General features: G+C 42.1%; 1 protein-coding gene across 2 annotated transcripts in view; it reads left to right on the forward strand.

Moving 5' to 3' along the window:
* The window catches only part of RPS6KA6 (ribosomal protein S6 kinase A6), a 499,939-nt gene that overhangs the window by 298,799 nt on the left and 186,634 nt on the right, over positions 1 to 14,506 (forward strand). The gene's annotated exons all lie outside the window — the stretch shown is intronic.

Consider the following 14,506-nt stretch of genomic DNA (forward strand, 5'->3'; position numbering starts at 1 on the left):
TATCCATTGATCCATTTGCAATATAATTAATTCACTTCGAAACTATTATATAATCTACTGTTGTCATGCTTGTTATGAATTGTATTGCAAATGGTTTGGTTAGGGGCTGATGAGATTTTGGGAAAAATATGTGCATTTGTTTCAGTTATCTAGGTGTTTGTGTGCAATTGTGACTCTCCATACCCAGGGAATCATCCAGTTCCCATACTAACAAGCAGATTGTGGCATTGTGCTGGTGCTTGATAACAACTTTTTGTAGGTGGCTTCAATCTAAACGTTTTTCTTTCTGCATTTAAAATACTGAAATTAACCTTCACCTGTAATACTGTTGAGGAGTTGTTTGTATCTTTAGTTATACAGATTTGATGTTCTCTCTTTATCTACCCTTTGCCATTCCCATTTCCATCCCCAAAACTAAATTTGGAGAGTTATTCTGTTTGGCCTACAGCTATGCCATGGCAGTTTTAGAAGTAGGTAAAGTCTGGGTGGACTCAACTCTTCCAAAGGGAAAGTCCTGAATGTGTACAGTGTACCTTTTAAGTGACTGACCTTGTATCCGGTTTATATCTTTTGCTTTTCCTCGCATGGGGCTGCTTTTAACTTTGGCATATTTAAGTAGTCTAATTTGTAGTCAATTGATAATAATTGTTTTATCATTGTATTGTAGCTTGCTGTCCTAAACATTTGTCTACTATTTCAGAGGCCGATCTTTGATTCTCACATTCTTGTTATGCTTGATTGTGCTATTTAAAGGGTTTCTAGAACCCGGTCATCCTGAAATGATGGCCATAGCACTTAGCATGAAATAGCTGCAAAGCCCAAGTATAAATCTGCCAGCTTGGTACCAAAGTTATCCTGAAGAGTATGATAATCACGAAGACTGATACCTGTATCCCTGGAGGTGGAAAAAACCTTCTTGATTTCCCACCGCTTAAACAATCTCCACGATGCAGTTCATCATATAAGATTCTTATTTGCTTTGGTACTCTAGTAGTTTAAGACATTAATTCAGGCATGGATGAGTCATCAATTAAGAGTCCTGGTACATATTTGGTGCTGTGGTTCCTGATGTACCATCTGGCAAAAGAGCCTTACCAAGACTTTGAGGAGAAACTACATCCAATAACTATGGTCAGTAAGTTCCTTGTAATAATTTGTTAATTTTTTCTTATGTCTATACAGAAGTTTCCCTTTTACACAAATAACTAACCTTCTAAACTTGTTCTGGTCGTAGAAATGGCCATCATAGAACTGACTGGTAGAAGGTATAGTACAAATCTTTCTTATACTTTTATTCAAGAGCATTAGTTAAATTCTGATATGCTCTATAGAGGAAAATAATTGTATTTTATTTGGAAAATGTTGATTGCCAAATGTTGAATTTACCTACATCTTAGGATGTGGCCCAATGGCTAGAGCTGTCAGCTTAGAAGCTGGAGAACTGGGTTTGAGTCTCAGCAGGAATGCTCAACATCCTGTGATTCTGGCAAATCATTTAATCTCCCCATGCCTAACAAAATGAATGTGGCCTTCTGTAACGCAACTGGTGCTCATGTAAAGCGATCTGATAAATTCCTGGTGCGTTCACGCTATATAAAACTAAAACAAAAAATCTTTAGCGCACCTAGGTTTGATGCACCAGGAAAATACTTTTTATAGCGCAATGAACATCATTAGGTAAGTGCAGTGTTAGGTGTCTATACACATGATTATCTGCCATGTGTCTTATCCATAACTATACTGATGTCTCCTCCTATTAGTGTATATATATATATATATATATATATATATATGTCTGTGGTCTGCATTATGTTTGCTATTTCTTATCTCAGTAATTGTTCTTGACCCTGGGAGGGGCCATAGGTATAAGTTACAGTAAATGTGTGATTGCCCATTCAACCGTAAGCAGTGTCAGTACTCCTTAATGAGGTGAATTCCTTGCAGTAAACAAATGTTGCTACTGGAGTGACACAAAAGCAAGAGTACTGCTATCTTTTTAGCTGGTGCTTTTAGCCTATTTAGACTGGAGATTTCGATCTCAGTCCCGTTCCCTACTCTGGCACAGTGCTTAGTTTGTAAAAAAAAAAAAAGTGACAGGGCTGCTGACGCTTGAACCACCTATTGACTCTGCCGACGCTGCCAATGACAGTACCAACATAGCTACTAACCATCACACTCTTACAAGTCTGACAATTCAGACTATTCCAGGCCCCCAAAACTAAAAGAATGGCTTGAGTGACAGATAACCATTATTTTTAATGTATATTGAAAGAATAGACAACTGTTGTGCTTATCTCTAAATTAGACAGTGCCACTGTGTAGTCGACTATCACAAGTGCCGGTGTTGACAGTTAAGTGCTGAGGCCAAGCACCAGAAACCACCGGCTCATATTGAGCACTGCTCAGGCAAGCCATATGTCTGAAGTCCGAGTGTGGCAGAGGAGGTATAACTGCTCTTTATATGAGAATTGGAAATTCACAATATGAGCGGCCTGCTTAGTATATATGCAATAAATTGGTAACCTCCTCCTTTACTTTTCATACAATTGGAACAATAAACAGTTAAATCCCCTGTGCAGAAAAAATAAGATAATAAGTTATTCTAATTCGTATTCTGTTTCCCTCTTCAGCACAAGTAACTTTTGTTCATCAATAAATCTTCTAACTGGTCACCCATGCCCTCCGCTTGAGTCCTCTCCTCTTATTTTGAATGCCCTTCCACACCCAAGATAAAGCCTAGTGCACTTCACACTTGTTCCCCACAAGCACACTGTTTTACATTCTTAGCAGTGTATTGTTCTTGAGTAGTTTTGTTCTTCACACATTTGATCCATCAGTGCTCTTCTTTCTCTTTTCATCATTTTGGGAGAGGGCTGCAAATTTCTACATAACCTCAAAGGTCTTCTTCCATTTGCCGATCTTGTTGGTCTCTCACTGGATTGTTGTTGTGTGTGCTCCTAGATCAGTCACTTATCTAAGACGTCAGCAATGCCCAGTATATGTTGAGCATACATCAGGGATTTCTGCTCTTATCTTAGACATCAGCAATGCCCAATATATGTTGAGCGTAAATCAGGGTTTTCAGCTCTTTTCTTAGACATCAGCAGTGTCCGATGTATATTGACCTTCCATTAGGGATTTCAGTTGCGACGGAGTTCCCTTCCATGGAAAAATGAGATAGGGTGACTCCTATCTATACTTAATCCCTTTTTTCCAGAAGAGATCTGCCATCATCAGGAACTCCTGCAGTTTCTGCAGTGCTTAGCTGACAGATTGTGAAAAATTCTCATATTGCTGCCCTCAAAAGTCATCAGTCCTGGGAGCCTTGATGTTAAAGTATTTTCTTCTTTATGGCAGTAGTGTACGCAGGTTAGGCTGTCTCAGAGTATATTTTCTTGGAGCATGATCCTATATGATTAGTGTGGTCCAACAGGATGTCTTTCTGTTTGAGGTTTGCCAAAATATGCCCTAGCAGTCTGTTGACTTAGTTCTCTATCATTTCCTTTCTCTTCAGATAGCACACCTCTGGTTTTTAGGTTGTGCCTTCTCGAAAACCTTTCCACGTTTTCGGAGTGTGCCTCGTGCATGATGGTTTGGTCACTTATGGTTCAAACTTCTTGCTTCAGCATCACAACTTCCTCCTTTCTGGCAACTCCACCTTCTGCTAGAGCAGGGGCCTCCAACTTTTTCTGTCATGAGAGCTACTTCTGATTACTATGCAAGCTCCACAAGCAAATTCACTGGACACATTTAAAGAATTCTACCCACAGATTTCAAATGAAGCTTATATAAATTCTAAAGGCAGTGAAGTATCAAAAAATATACCAGAGAGCTATACTTACCAATAGCCCATATACAATAGTTACCAAGAATAAGTCAGCCGGCAATGGAGAAAGTTCAATCGTTTATTTTGCAAAAGCGCCCTATATAGGGGAGCCTCCCTCTCGCCACAGCTCTAAAAGGTGTGCAGAGGAGACTGCTGGATTACATTCAAAACAATGCATATATACTTTCCGCATACCTCATAGAAACCCCGTACATGGAAAAGTACCAGTTCATGAGAAGCCAACAGGAAAACCCCTAAAAGGCACAACTGATTGATTCGAACTCAGCTCAAGTTATTCCGGGGGTAGGTCAGTAAAGGTGCCTCCCTTTCATTCTAGTGCACGGGAGTACAGGCATGGCGCCTGCAAGAATGTGCTCCTCCATGAAGAAAGACAGATGCGACCTTGAGTTCCCTAAGTTAGAATCAATGGTCTGTTCATAGCCCAGGCCGACCTTTCAAGCTTCTCTTTCAGCAGCATGTCGCGTGTTTTCCCAACTAACGAAAGAGGCCCCAGGAAATGAAACCAAGATGGCGTTTCTTCAGTTCAGGCCCGATTCTGAGAATCTACACGGTCGAGTGTATTTACAAAGGGGTTCTATCAAAGTAGCAGTGCTATACTGGATATATTACGACAACATTATCTAGTATAGATTTTATATTCCTTCAGCAGGTGTTTAAGTCTGAGGACTTGTAAATGGAAGAAGACAACCTTTAGATAGTTATAAGAATGTTAACTTTTTTGACTAAGCAAGCAGAATCAACACTTTGTGCCTAATTACGATCTTGGCAGATGGGATTTTCTATCACAAACATGATGGATATCCTTTCCACTGTATCATAAGTTTCATTGTATCCTATTGAATTTTCAATAATGCGGACGGGATATCCGTCAAGTTTGAGTATCCCATCCGCCATGATCGTAGTCGGATCCTCTGTCATCTTGAGAGGCAAGAAGTGAAAGATAAGTTCAAAAACGTCAGAAAGAGAAACTCATAAACATAGGAAATGGTACTTCCTTGCAGCAAATATTTGCATGAGCAGGAAAGCATGGGCTAAGCAGTTACAGTTATGCTAAGCCAATAACTTGCATTTATTTATTTATTTATTTATTTATTTATATGCTTCTATAGCGCCTGAATAAACTCCCGAAGGGGTATCTCTGCGCTTTGCCAACTAGGAAGAAAAACCTGCATCTGTGCCCGGACAGTACTAATGAATAGTGGGGGAATAAAATTAAATGCTAGAAAATAGGTAGGTTTTCAGGGTTTTTCGAAAAGACAGGTGGTCAGAACTGAGCTTTAATGAGAGGGGGAGGGTGTTCCACAGGACAGGCCCTGTGTATGCCAAAGCCCTGCCTCCTTGGCGGGTTTTTTTAATTTTAGGAACCTTAAGGAGCTGGAGATTGCTCGATCGTAGTGAGCGACCAGGAACATAAGGTATAAAGGCTGTAGTAAGAAATTTCGGGCCTATCCCCATCAGGCATTTGTGAATTGTACACAAGATTTTAAATTTGGTCCGCAGTCGCACTGGCAGCCAGTGCAGTTCCATCAGCAGTGGCCGGGAGGGAGTCCTTGATGGAGCATTCATGACTAACCTCGCGGCCGTATTCTGGACCACCTGTAGTTTGTTAAATTGGCCTTCATTAGATGACAAAAGAAGGCTATTACAGTAGTCCAGTCTACTGACGACCAGAGCCTTTCACAGTTTGAACTTCATGACTACATGGATCCCCCCACCCTCCCCAATAGATCCCCAAGGAAAACGACAGCACACAACAGGTATAAACAGTCTAACTTAATAGGAGAACCTATCCTTTTAGGGCAGCAGTCTCCAACCTTTTCTGTAATGACAGCAAAGTGAATATCGTTGTGAGCTACTGAAGGCCAATGGAGACCAATACTATGGTTTGAAGATACTGTGACTAGAGGTACCATGATAGAGTTGCCATGTGCGTTGGTGAGTACATGGCCTGTGAGGATATATGAACATGTGTGTGAATAAATGGGATACATGTGTATGGGTGACTGAGAGCCTATGTTGCATGTACTTGTCGCACAGGACATTCCTTTCACCTTATGTGGCACTGTTACATTTACGGTTAAACAAAGGGGAGAGTGAGAATTTTGTAGGGGTACGTCCCTATCCCTAAAAATAAACTATAGACAAACAACATAGACGAACCTGCTAATGGGAGAAGGGGGCAAAAGGCTGACTTCTTTGTAATCAGATTTGTAGAGGCGCCTGAATACCATTATGTTTTTTTAAAGACCCCTCACCCACCAACCTAGTTTGCCCAGCTTGTCTGATCAATGTGTCCCTGGTTGTTAGATCTTTCAGCCTTAGGGTGGTCTTCCCCCAATTTTTTTGCCTCCATGTTTTGCTGAATCTTTTGGTTGTCTTTAGGACTCTGAGCACTTTACCACTGCTAATCAGTGCTAAACATGTGTAATTGGTGTACTCCTGCTTGACATATTTTAATTTACTTGCAAGTCCCTTGTAAGGTGATATACCATATACCCAGGGCCTGTAAATGAAGTGCTACTAGTGGACTGCAGCACTGATTGTGCCACCCACAAAAGTAGTCTTTCAAACCAGTTTCAGACCTTTCACTGCTGTGCCTCTGTGTGTAGTTTACTGCCACTTTGACTTTTATTACATGTAGGTCCCCCTAAGGTAGGCTGTAGGTAGCCCTAAGGGCAGGGTGCTATGTAAGTACAAGGTAGGACATGTACTTTTATGTTTTGCATGTCCTCGTAGAGGCAAGCAGCCTATTTTTCACCTCTGGGATGCCTACTCCTCTCATAGGTTAGCATTGGGAATTCCTTAATACACTTTTAAACTGTAATTCTTGATCACAGAGGAGTAGCTTTCTCATGTTTGATATTTGTGGAATGGTATTGATAAATCCTACTTACTGGTGAAGTTGGATTTAACATTGCTATTTTAGAAATGCCACTCTCCAAAAGTGAACATTTCTCTGCACTTACTGCTCTGTGTGCCTGATAGTCTGTCTCCAATACACATCTAGGGTGGGTCACAACTACACTTTGAGCATTTCCTCTAAACAGTCATAACACAGGAAGGATAGGTGTGTTTGAGTACCCATCTACATACATTTGCATTCTGATGGCCATGTTGTGGCAGGATGGAAGGGAAGGGCTAACACTTTGCTTGAATAGGTAGTGTCCTGTCCCCACACAAAGGGCTGATTTACTCCGCACATATAGCCTGGCAGACAGGACTGGGCTGAAAGGGTAACCTATGCACTTCAGAGAGCTGCTTTTGAAGTCACCCCCCACATCAAAGGTACTTTTGTATATAAGTACAAGCCCCCCCAAAATCAGACACTTCTGAATCTTGAACTGAACCTTTGTCAGAAGGACTGCTATGCCATTTAAAGGACTCATCTTTGGACTGCAGACGTGGAAGGCCTGCTTTACTCTTGTGTTGTCCTGCTTGCTGCTGCTTGGTGACTCTGCTGAAGGAGAGCTGGACTCTGCCTTCCCTCCAAGTGATCGTCTGTTGCTTGAGACTAAGGGCAATCAACTTCTCTACCCCTGCTCCTGTGCCTGGCTCACTGAAGGGACACAGATACTTGCAACATGGATTTCAATGCATCTCCTGTCTGTTGATAATAGAACTAGTGCATCGACTCAGTGGCGGAAATAAAATGTGCACATTGCATCAGAACCATTAAATCCCCTCGACTCCGTGGCAGAATCCGGCACATCGCTCGACCCCTCAAGACTCTGGTACCCGTCTTCAAAACTGACACATCGCCTTCACTGTGTAGAGAAGATAGACACATCCCTTGTGTACAACCATGAAAGGTGCTTTGTTCACGAGGTCCCGCTTGGGTCCTGTAGCTGGTAGGCGCTCCATCGCGGTCTGCCCAAACTTTGACTTTACCCCAGTCCGGCACGATGTAAGGAAACCTTTTTGGCATTACTTGCTTCTAAGCTCTTTATTGCATTTATTCTTTTAAAATTCAATTTCTCAACTTCTATACATTGGATTTTTGTCCTTTTGGTCTTGTTGTGTTCAGAATATAATCTTTTTCTAAACCTGTGTGGAGTTTTTTTGGTGTATTTATTTTGATAGTGTGTATGTGTTGCACAAATACTTTACACATTGCCTCTTTAGATAAGGCTGACTGCTTTATGCCAAGCTAACAGAGGGTGAGAGTTATCTTTTAGTGTGTATCTAGCAAACCCTGAGTAGGATTGTTGCTTCCCCTTAGATAGGAGTGTGTCTTATGTTTGGACTGGGTGCATACCTTTGCCAACCAGAAACCCAATTTCTAACACTGGTCTGATCAGCGAATGTTTTATTGAGCCATCATCCTTGCTCTTGGTTGAGGCTAATCCATGCATGTGCCTCTTGGTACATGCAGATATATAAACAGATGGTCCGAGCATAGCCGGAAGGGCTCATGAACTTCTTGAGATACCCACTACTAATCCACTCACCACCTCTTCACTATCTAGATGGGTCCCAGGCATTCCTTATTTCAAAGGGCAAATGTTGTTCGATGCACTAGCTCATGATGTAGAGAGACATTGCGGGGCCCCTCAGTTACCTGGAATGTAGTATTAGCTCTACTCAATCCGCTTGCTCAAGCCTTGCCTATCCACTCCTCTAAGGGCTATCATGCTGTGGCAGATGTCATTGTCCACTTGCTAGTCAGTGTGGGTCCGGTCCTTGTTCCCTGACCACAGCACTGTCAAAGTCCTTTCAATCAGCTCGAAGTGTTGGGTGGAAGAGTGCTCCTTTTGGGCTACTCTTGCAAGGCTTTGAGGTGCACTGGGATCATTATCAAGGCTGTATTTTCCTCGCTGTTGGGCTTCAGCTCCATGAATCCTCGCTCAGATGTCCATCATCTACTAGGCCGTAGGGCTGCACATGTGTCTCTCTGCTCCAGGGCTGTGCTTGCAGACTCTCCATGCATCACTCTCTCTTCTAGATTCCACTTAAGGCCCGCGCTGGCCTCTAGTGGAGGCTGCCTAATCTTCCACTGCCACTTCGAGTCTTCCCGGCCATCATTTTGTTCTCAGCTGCGGTCTCTTCTCAGTGGGGAATCTCACCTCTACTTTGCTGTTTGACCGTTTGACCACAGAGTGCAAACTGCTTTGCTCATGGCATGGTCACCCATCTGGATAGCCTAAATTATTTTTGGTAGTTAGGCTGAGGGGGATAGAGCAAAAGGCAGGTCCAGGTGGATAAGTGTTTGGCATGACTTTCTATGCCATCATCTTGTCTTGGTCCCTCAAGTCCTTCATCGTTTTAGTTTAGATGCATCCATGGTCATTTCAACATAATACCTTATTCTGTATTTGCAAATAAATAAGCTTGTAAGGATAGGTTCTACCCTTTACAGTGCCATCAGTGCTTCTCTAGATTCTAAATCCGAGTGAAAGCTTAGTTTAGTTCATCATGTGTTCTCCTGGTGCTGGGTCTGGTCGATGGATCCCTATTCTCCCATTATTCTCTGCTTATAGTTGGTTGACAATAGTTCAAACTTACTCCTCCAGAATTACTCATGTATTCTTAGCCTAATATGTCCTTTTCTTATTAACAACTTCCCAACATCCCTGGTCAGCTTTGATCATTACTTTACCTCAATTGCAACGATAAAGGAAATCAGAGTGTGGTTGACCTGTGCCATTTACATGTGAAGGTGTAGTAAGGAGTCTGATTATTCATTACATGCATACGCACAATCAGTTAGCTTCAAAGTGCTGTGCTGAAATCTTTTATCCTGCTCTGTTTGCAAAATCCTTTTTGGTAGTAATGGAAGATGAACCTACGAAGTGGCTTCCACAGAGATGTTTTCATTCATTAACTTTTGTCTTTCTTGATTCAGTTAGCGGTTGCCTTCAGAATATTAATGCATCGTTGGTCACAAGTGTGTTGCCAAACAACCTAAAGCATGAAGTCTTATACCCCCTGTTGAGAACATCTTCGGACAGTGATGAGCCTGCAAATTTCAGATGTAGCTTGCAGATGCTGCTTCCAGGAGAACAGTATACTGGATGACTTGTAGGGTCACGGTCATCCTTACTGAAATGTTGAGGCAGTTATTGTCTGTGGCAGAGATGAGACTGAAAGTCTGCCAGATCAGTTTGGCACCAGGGTTTTAGTGCTGCTGTACTTGTCAGCTGTTTCTGGTGTAGGGTATCATCCTTTATTTCTGAGAAGGCTGTAACAGTGACTGGATACCCTCACCGGTGACAAGTAGCGCTCTACAAATCTACTGATTGATTAACACGTAGGAAACAGAGACAAAGTACTTCAGACATGTCTTATGGGCAGAGCTCAGTTGGTAGTGATCTCACCATATGAAACCAAGGCAATAAAGATCAATGTGGCCCGTAAGCCACTGTTTTTCAGTGTCTATATTCAGCCATTTAAATACACAAAGTGATGGATGGAAGCTTGAATTAATCGCAGCAACTGGTAATTACTCAGGGCTGCATCCCAGTCAATCATAATTCTGTACACCATGCCACCTAAGTTTGGACCCAGCCATATACAAATTAGTCTTGGCCCTGGTCCAATGGAAACAGCCCTGCCAGAACTGCTAGACCAGATTATCCCTGAACTAGAACACAAGGAGCCTCGGACTGGTTTCACCCTTATTATGCTCATTAGTCGGGTATAGCTTGGTTCTAATGTTACGGTGTGCACAGTACCCAAGCCTTGACATACCCATCCCATATAGGGCAACACACTGAAATATACAAAAAAGTGATGGGTGGAATGTTTGAATTAATCATAGCCACTGGAATTATTCCGGCCACATCCCAGGCCATCTTTATTGTGAACATCATGCCACCTTTTGTTTGGACCCCTCCATATTCAAATCAGTCTTAACCATGCTCCAGTGAGAACAGCTCAGCCCGAACTACCAGGCCAGGTCCTCACTTAACTAACGATGGACTCGGATGTAGCTTCAAGCAATAACTTAACTGTAGCCATGTCCTTGGTCTCTGAAATAAAAGTCTACGATGTTCCAACCTTTAAAGGACTTGGTCAGGGATCCTTTATAGACTATATACTAGTCTCCACCGAGCTTGTAATATGGGTCTCGAACTTCACCATTCAGTTGAGTGTCTACAGTGACCATAACCCCCTAACTATTAACCTGGGTGGAACCTTTTTTAAACAACAACTGCCCCGAATTGATCGGGGAACGATGAGCTGTATAAACGGCAGACGCCGCATAAAATGGACAATGGTAAATCAAGATTTGCTATACATTAAAATAAATAATGCATGCGAAAAGGAGTTGTTAACTTGTTCATCTTCCCACTCACCCCCTGAGAACATCTTGTCCGGTTTTGAGGGGATAGTATCAATAATTGGAACTATGTTAACAGCACCAACTAAAGTACAAAGCGAAAACAACTCTAAATGGTTTGATCATAACTGCTCTAAGGCAAGTAGAGACCTGAAGATTGCCTTAAAAATTAAACCCAGAGATTTTGTTTTAATCAAAAACCTGCGTTTGCTTTATAAACAGGCACTAGCCGCAAGGAAAAAAGAAATTAAGGCTAAAACCATAGAGTCCCTTCTTGACTCCTCAGTGTTGGGGAATAGCAGTAAGTTTTGGCAAATTATCAACAAACCCTTGTTTGATAATCCTAATGACACAGCCCTTGGCACTAACATCTCAGAGGAGGACTGGATGTCCCACTTCAGTGTGATTTTTAAAAGTAATGAGCAGCGGGCGGAAAATGTTCTTTTAACCCCATCCGATAATTCCCTATGCTTCACAGTCAATGAGGTTGAAAGGGGTATCCAGGGACTAACTAGCAACAAGGCCCCGGGCCCAGACGGCTTACCACCGGACCTTTTTAAGTCCAGTGTTTCCTTCTGGGCTCCCGTTCTCACGGCGGTAGTGAACGCAGCAGTGAATACGGGGTGTCCAAAAGCGTGGGGGTTATCAACTATAGTCCCTGTTTTTAAAAAGGGGGATCGCAGCAGCCCATCATGTTACAGGCCGATATCTCTAATAAACTCAGTAGCTAAAGTGGTAGGGGGAATAATTCTAAACAGGCTATCCACATGGGCCAAAGTAAACAACATCCTATCACCTATACAATACGGCTTCAGACCCGGTCATTCGACAATCACACAGTGTCTGAACCTGTATCTGATCTTAAGTAAATATACCCTGGCCAAAAAAGGAACTGTTTACCTGGCATTTATGGACCTGTCGTCCGCCTTCGATTGTGTGGACAGAGGCATTCTATGGGCTACTCTGATAAAAATGGGCGTAGAGAGGAATCTTGTTAATTTTCTGGCCGACTTACATTCAGATACAAGAGCCAATGTTCGATACACCCAAGATTTAAAAGTAACGGACGAATTTAGAATCAATCTGGGTGTACGGCAGGGGTGCATCCTGGCCCCATTCCTCTTCAATCTGTATATCAACGAATTGGAGGAATTTCTATTAAAAACAGAAGCAGACTACCCCTCTGTAGAGCGCAAAGGGGTTCCAGTGCTGCTTTATGCAGATGATGCTGTACTCATCTCTAGAACAGCAAATGGCCTCCAGAAATTACTAAATTCCTTCTTTGAGTTCACGGAGTCCCGTGGCCTAAGCATCAACAACTCTAAGTCCTATGCCATGAAAATAGGTCAGGGTACACGGAAAATAAACTCCTTCAGTTTAAATGGTGAGAAAATCCCTACCACTAACAGCTTTTCATATCTTGGAGTCCTCCTGGATCATAAATTATCTTGGGGACCCGCAGTCACCAAAAAGAAGGGTGAGGCAACACGTGTGAATGCGGCCATTGTAGGCTTTGCGAAAAAAATTGGAAATTGCCCAACGGCCGCCCTGCTTAAACTATATCAGGCAAAAAGTGTTGCTGTCGCCTGCTATGGTAGTGAGCTTTGGGGCTACTGCAAGATAAAGGACCTAGAGGTCACAGAAAACAATGTCCTGAAAAAGATTTTGAGGCTACCAAGGGGTACTGGGAACTTTTCGGTACATGAGGAGCTGGGTGTCCCATTTTTAAGTGACAGAATAGCAGTGAACCCAGTAGTATGTTGGTTGAATTGTTGGCTTAATATAGATATACCCCTCACTCAAGCCTTACTGAAAGAAGCTTTAACACTTGATGGGAGGTTTAAAGTTCCGTGGTTGAAGTACATAAAGGACTGCCTGACGGCAATTGGCCGGCCAGAACTGTTTTTTAGTCCTAACGTGATCACGAAACCCGATGTTACCCTTGTAAAAAATGCTTTGCTAATATTAAGATGTTCAGACAGAGAAGAGGTCGAGCTACAGAAGGACAGTGTCAGGAAACACTTGTTTCTCAAAACCTGTCCCCAAATGGAACCTTACTTGTCATGGCACATGACTGGCTATGAACGTTTTTTGTTAACAAGGTTCCGCTTTGACCTATTCCATCTCCTACTGGCGGTCCCTAGTGGGGCCCATCGGGGTGAGGTGTTGCCAGCTTGCGGCTGCGATGGGAAGTCTCCGCAAGATCTGGCACACTTTTTATTTATTTGCCCTTATTACTTCCTACCACGGAAACTATATCTAAAGCCGTGCCTCAAAAAACTGAACTTTGCACAAATCAAACCCGCACTTTATTATCTTCAATTGCTGAAATGTGACTGCACTTTATTTGTCTGTAACTTTTTAAAATCAGCTATCACCTTTAGGAAAAGCATGGATGGATAATTATGTTGTTGGTGACGCCTTATGCATTTTTAACTTTTTACTATGAAATTACAACAAAATTATTTATGTTTTTAATGTGATTTTAATAATGTATATGTTCATGCTGCCCGCTGCTTTTCACTTTTTCAACTTATACTGTGCACTGGACTCCTCACTTGTCAAATGAATTTTTGGATTGTTTTTAAATGTATGTTGATGTTATGTACTTTTATGATTGTTACGTTTACAATCTAATAAAGTTATTTGAACTGAACTACAAAAAAGTGATGGGTGGAATGTTTGAATTAATCATAGCCACTGGAATTATTTCGGCCACATCCCAGGCCATCTTTATTGTGAACATCATGCCACCTTTTGTTTGGACCCCTCCATATTCAAATCAGTCTTAACCATGCTCCAGTGAGAACAGCTCAGCCCGAACTACCAGGCCAGGTCCTCACTTAACTAACGATGGACTCGGATGTAGCTTCAAGCAATTACCAATGGCAAAGATTAATTCAAGCATTCCATCCATCACTTTTTTGTATCCTTTAGCATGCTCAGCCATTGGCAGATTTTATCAGAGGCTTTGCTTTTAGGGTGTATACCTTTATATATGATATTCAGGTCATGCTTCAGTTTGATGGTGCTGTGCTGATACTGCTCATTAGCTTAAGGACTGCACAGCTACCATTAAGCTCTGAATAAAAAGTAACTTCATTAAGTTAAACCTGCTAAGATCAAGACTCTTCTGCTCAATTATTGCAAGCGATATGGGCCTCCAAAGTTTGTCTGGGTTCAGTGATTGTGTGCCTTATCCCTTTTTTCCTGCTCCATAATCTGTGTGACACTTTGTTGAATCATAGCCATCAATGAGACTGGATGTTATGTCTGTTTCAACTGAGACTACTGTGTAGACTACTTATCTGTCTCTCCCACACTAGGGCCATTATTACACATAAGGGGCATTTTTCCTTTTTTCTTCACAGGGCGCCCCT

The sequence above is a fragment of the Lissotriton helveticus genome, chromosome 4_1 (assembly GCF_964261635.1).
Source record: "Lissotriton helveticus chromosome 4_1, aLisHel1.1, whole genome shotgun sequence".
Lineage (NCBI taxonomy): Eukaryota > Metazoa > Chordata > Amphibia > Caudata > Salamandridae > Lissotriton > Lissotriton helveticus.